Here is a 5,833-nt window from a genome sequence, read left to right as displayed (position 1 = left end):
GTTACAACTTTTGGTTGTTTTCTTTTCTTTTTTTCTTTTCTTTTTTCCAGAGAATGAGTGAGGTTGATGGGCGTGACTAATCTGTATAGACCCTTATCTGGATTTGCTCTCATGTCCTAGCATGTTAATATCAATATTATTAGTGTGCTCTCTGGACTGTCTTGCGTGTTTTCTTTTTCCTTCAATAAACACATTTGCGGATTGTTTAGTTCTTTAACCTCATATATATATATATATATATATATATATATATATATATATATATATAGAGAGAGAGAGAGAGAGAGAGAGAGAGAGAGAGAGTTGGATCATTGGTAATTTAGTTTATCTATAGCATTGAAAGGCTGCATTATACATCAAGAGGAATTGGTAATTTATAGCATGTTGTTTGCATCTCATGTGATTTGGAATCACCATTTCAAATCACATTATGTTTCTCATTTGCATGAGATTCCAAATTACATGTTTGGTTATCTGTGCAAATGAGATTTTTTCTCTCATTTGCATGAGATTCCAAATTACATTTGTATGCAACCAAACATAGCATTGAAAGGCTGCATTATGCATTAAGCAATCCTCTGATGAGTTACTTTTGTTTCTCCTTGTGCCAGTGTATTGTATTTGAACACTAGTTACTCAACCACAACATTAGATTTTGTTCTGGTAGCTTAATTGAAGGTTCTAGAACCTGCCAATGTTTTGACTACAGGAAGTCTGGAAAATTTTGTTGTCCATTTTAAAGATGGTTTGTAGTGCTCTTACTAGATCGGAATCATACAAACAACCTAAACGGTCCCCAACTTTTTTTTTTCTTACTGAAGCCTTTTAGCTAGAGGATCCTCAAACGTTTAGATGATTCCATTAATCATCAATTTTGGGAAGATTTAGATGGAGTAGTACAAGGGATATCTTATAGAGAAAAGCTTTTCATCGGCGGTGACCTTAATCGTCATGTAGGCATTAGTAGTGATAGATTTGAGATTATCTATGGAGGCTATGGTATATGAGAAAGAAACAAAAGTGGAGAAAGGATTTTATATTTTGGTTTGTCTTATGATATGATCTTAGCAAACACTTGGTTTAGGAAGAGGGAGTCTCACCTAGTAATATTTAAAAGTGGGGTTAATATGTGTTAGATAGATTTTTTTCTACTTAGAAAGATAGATAGGGGTTGTTGCATCGATTGTAAGGTTATACCGGGAGAAAGTGTAACACAACATAAAGTCTTAATTTTAAATCTTAGAATTAGAAAATGCCGCAAAAAGGATAGACATAGGATAAATCCTAGAATTAAGTGGTGGGCACTGAAAGGAGCTAAATAAAGAATGTTTGTAGAGCAGGTAGTTAAGAAAGTTGATTGGTGTCTCGAGGAGGATTCAGAATCAATGTGGAATAAGATAGCGGATGACATGAGAAAGGTGGCTAAGGAGGTATTGAGTGAGTCTAAAGGCGGTGCACCGCTAGGTAAGGATACATCATGGTGGAACGAGAATGTCAAATTAGTTATTAAGGTTAAAAGAGAATGTTATAGAAATCTAAGTAAGAGTCGTGATAATGAGAATTTGAAGAAGTATATGATAGCAAAGAATAAAGCTAAAAAAGTAGTTCGAAACGCGATGAATAAGGTATATAAGGAGGTTTATGACAAGTTGGATACCAAAGAGGGTGAGAAGGATATTTATCGGCTTGCAAAGATGAGAGATAGAAAATCGAGGGATCTGTGTATGGTTAGATGTATCAAAGATGAAACACAAAGGGTTTTAGTCAAATATGAGGATATTAAGGAGAGATGAAAAGATTATTTTGATAAGCTATTTAATAGAAGTCATGTTCAGGATCTTGGAGCCTTCTCCATTTCTTTTCATGAGATGAATCATGACTTCATGCGCAAGATTCAAAAGAAAGAAATTGCAGAGGCTTTGAAGAAAATGAAATCAAGAAGGGCAGTTAGCCCAGATGGTATACCTATCGAGGCTTGGAAATGCTTAGGTGAAAAAGATTTAGAATGGTTGACAAATCTTTTTAACAAGATTTGGCGAACAAATAAGATGCCTAATGAGTGGAGGAAGAGTACTTTTGTACCTCTATATAAGAATAAAGGTGATATACAAGATTGCACAAACTATCGTGGTATAAAACTCATGAGTCATACTATGAAACTTTAAGAGAGGGTGATTGAGTATAGGTTGAGGAAGGTTGTCATGATATCGGAGAATCAATTTGGTTTTATGCCTGGAAGATCAACTATGGAAGCTATACATTTTCTTAGACAACTTATTGAGAGATATAGAGAGAGGAATAAAGATTTGCATATGGTTTTTATTGATTTGGAGAAGACATACGATAAAGTACCTAGAGATGTTCTTTGGTGGACAATGATGAAGAAATGTGTTTCTCTCAAGTATATTTGTATAATTAAAGATATGTACGAAGGAGTAGTAACCAATGTCCGCACTTGTGGAGGGGTGACAACCAATTTTTCTATAACGGTTGGGTTACATCAAGGTTCTGCATTAAGCCCTTTCCTATTTGCTATAGTGATGGATGAGCTTACGAGATCAATTCAAGAAAATGTGTCGTGGTGTATGTTGTTTACTGATGATATTGTTTTGATTGATGAGTCTAGAGCAGGGGTTAATGCTAAGTTAGAATTATGGAGACAGACATTGGAAGCAAGAGGTTTTAAGTTGAGTAAGAGTAAGACAAAATATATAGAATGTCGGTTTAGTAAGCAACGAAGTAGTGAAGCTTGGTGAGCAAGAAATACCGATGGATGACTGTTTCAAATATTTGGGATGTATCATTCAAAAGTATGGAGAAATTGATGGAGATGTAAATCATAGGATAAAGGTTGGGTGGATGAAATGGAAAAGTGCAACTGGAGTGTTGTGCGATCGTAGAATGTCATTGCGGTTGAAGGAAAAGTTTTATAAGACGACAATTAGGCCCACTTTAGTATATGGTACGGAATGTTGGGCTGCCAAGAGACATCATATTCAAAAAATGAGTGTAGCTGAAATGCGTATGCTTAGATGGATGTGTGAAAATACAATAAAAGATAAGATTCAAAATGAGGAGATACGTAAGAAGGTAGGCATTGCATCTATTGAAAATAAGATGAGAGAGAATCGTTTACGGTGGTTTGGACATATTCGACGAAGGCCTAATGATGCTCTAGTTAGAAGGATGGAGAAATGAAAAAATATATTAGTTAAAAGAGGTTGGGGTAGGCCTAAGAAGACTTGGATGGAGATGATAGGAAATGATATGAATGCTTTGAACCTCACCGAGGACATGGCATTAGATAGAAATGATTGGAGAAGGATTCATGTGGAAGACCCAAAATGATTTTCTTTTTTGGTTCATATCGCCGACCCCAATTGTTTTGGGATGAAGGCATAGTTGTTTGTTGTTGTTGTATCCTCAAAGGTTGCCGCCCTTATGCACTTGTCATTTTTGTTGCCTATGATATTGGGTAAGCCACTGGTAGGGATGTCAATGAATCAGATTTTGTCCGATATCCGACCGAATTTGATTCCATTTAGTTGTATTTGTTTAGCCAAACCATATCCTATTATAATTGGATGTGGATGTGGTTTTAATTTTTTGCTACCAAATTCAACAAATATCCGAATTTGATGGATATCTGAATCCATTTACATGTAAAAAGGTGGATAGTGATATGAGTTTTTCACTGTCCGTATCTGAATCTGAATTCCAATCCATTTAGCCACCATCCAATTTGTTGGATCTGGTATTGGTCACATCTGATCCGAGTCCGAATCACTGACATCCCTAGCCACTGGTAGCATGGTGCCCAAATGCAAAACTGACCCAGCTCGTTTGAAGCCAATCTCATTGATTGACTGTATTAACCCAATTTTGATCAATTCAAGGTGCTTTACAATTAACTGTAGAGGAAGAGACTACCACTTTTAAGTAAATTCCTTCTAGTGAGCGTTGCCATTGTTCCAACTCCAACCACGTCATGATTTTGGTGCTCATCAATTTTCCCGTGGATGAGAGAATTCCATGGCCCTGGAAAGTGATTTCCAATATGGGGATCCAAACATTCCATTATGGAGGAGTTCATTTTATACTTTGGTGCCTTTGCTGCATGGGCTCTGTTTATGGTCTATTAGTTCTAAAACCAGCAATCCAGATTGTGGTGGTGGGATTCCCACATCAAGATCATCTGGTAATAGAATGATGTGTCCCACATTAACATCGTCCAATTGAAAATCAGCTGATTGGTTGTGTTAAACCTAATTGAACAGCCCATTAGTCTGTTTCTAAGGCTATCAAAGGCCCAACAATGGTGTAGGAAGAAGAAAATCCAATTCTTCAGAAACGTGCTATGAATCTGCATGGAAGATTTAAAAAAAAAAAAAAGTAAGAAAGAACAAGATCAAAAGAAATTAGGAACCTTTGTTGTTATTATTATTTTTTTGCTGGATAGTCAAGCTGGGGGATAGCCCCCATGGGTCCTGAACCTCAGACCCCTCGGTTTTGATAGTGCGGCCTAACCATAACCTAAGTCCAGCATTGGATGATACCAGCTCACCAATTTCCGACCAGCAACTTGCCAGAAGATAGCCGGACGGTGGTGATGGGTAGTGGAAGTATGGTGGGAAGCATAGTGACAAATATTGCGAGATTTATGAAAATCTCGTGATAATATCGCGAGAAATTGCCTGAAAGTTTAAAACGGCAAATTCTAATGAGATTTTCAAAATATCACGAGATTTATGAAAAAACATAATTACTGAGATTTAAATGTGATATTTACGTTTTAAATGGCTATTTATCGTGAAAAAATCATGTATTCTTATTTTAATTATTTTTTTAATATTTTCTTATAAAAATAATTTTTATATTTATTTTTATTGCCCAGATTTTGCCAAAAAAATGCCAGATTTATGAAAATTTTTCCAATTCTTGCGAGTTTTTGAAAAACGTGATTTTGTTGTTTTTAACGTTTGTCACTATGGTGGGAAGTGGGCATAAAGTGGGTAAAAGGGGAGAAGGTGAGAGAGCACCCGATAAACCATTTTTTTTTCAAGTAAAAAGCCTAATTGCCACTGATTTTTTCATAAATCAGGTTTTGTTTAAAATCTGGTTTGTGAGAACTAGGTTTTGTGTCAAAATGGGCACAAAACCCAGTTTGTTTTCTAAAACCCGGTTTCCACCAAAAACCAGGTTGAAAATCTTATATACGTACTCTTTTGAGTCTTTTTTACCTTGTTGTAAACATTAATGCTGAATTGACTGAAGCTCATTGTTTTATGCTTTTCTTCATCCCTCTTTTTTAATGCAAAATATTTTTCATCTTGTATTCATTGTTTAAACTTTAACAAGTGTTTGTTCTTTTTAAATGACGAGGAAAACCCCCGATTGAAATCCCATGCCTTACATGGCCGCCCACCTCTAAAAGCTACGGACACACCTATGCACCAGTGGGGATTGATCTGGTGCCATCATCTCAGCACCCTTACAACTACACGGGCTACCCCTGCAGTGGTGTTTAACAAGTGTTTGTCATTTCACTTATTGCTAAGTATGATCAGGCCACACTCGATTTTGCAAGTACGCCCACGACCCCCACCCCCCTCTCGAGATTGAAGAAACCTAAGATAGGAGGACATGAGCCAGCTAGTGAACCCCAATAAACTTAGACTAACCTAATTCATGATGATTAAGCCCAGGCCCAGGTCTGGTTTTGCCATCCCCATCCAGAATCCAGATCCAACATAGGTCCAACTCATATGCAAGAAGAGGAAAAAGAAAAGCTGTCATTTTGCTCAATTAGTTGGCGAAGTGAAAGCGCAACAGC

The sequence above is a fragment of the Nuphar pumila genome, chromosome 2 (genome assembly GCF_984573655.1).
Source record: "Nuphar pumila chromosome 2, dmNupPumi1.hap1.1, whole genome shotgun sequence".
NCBI lineage: Eukaryota > Viridiplantae > Streptophyta > Magnoliopsida > Nymphaeales > Nymphaeaceae > Nuphar > Nuphar pumila.
Note: the sequence above shows the minus strand (reverse complement) of the source record.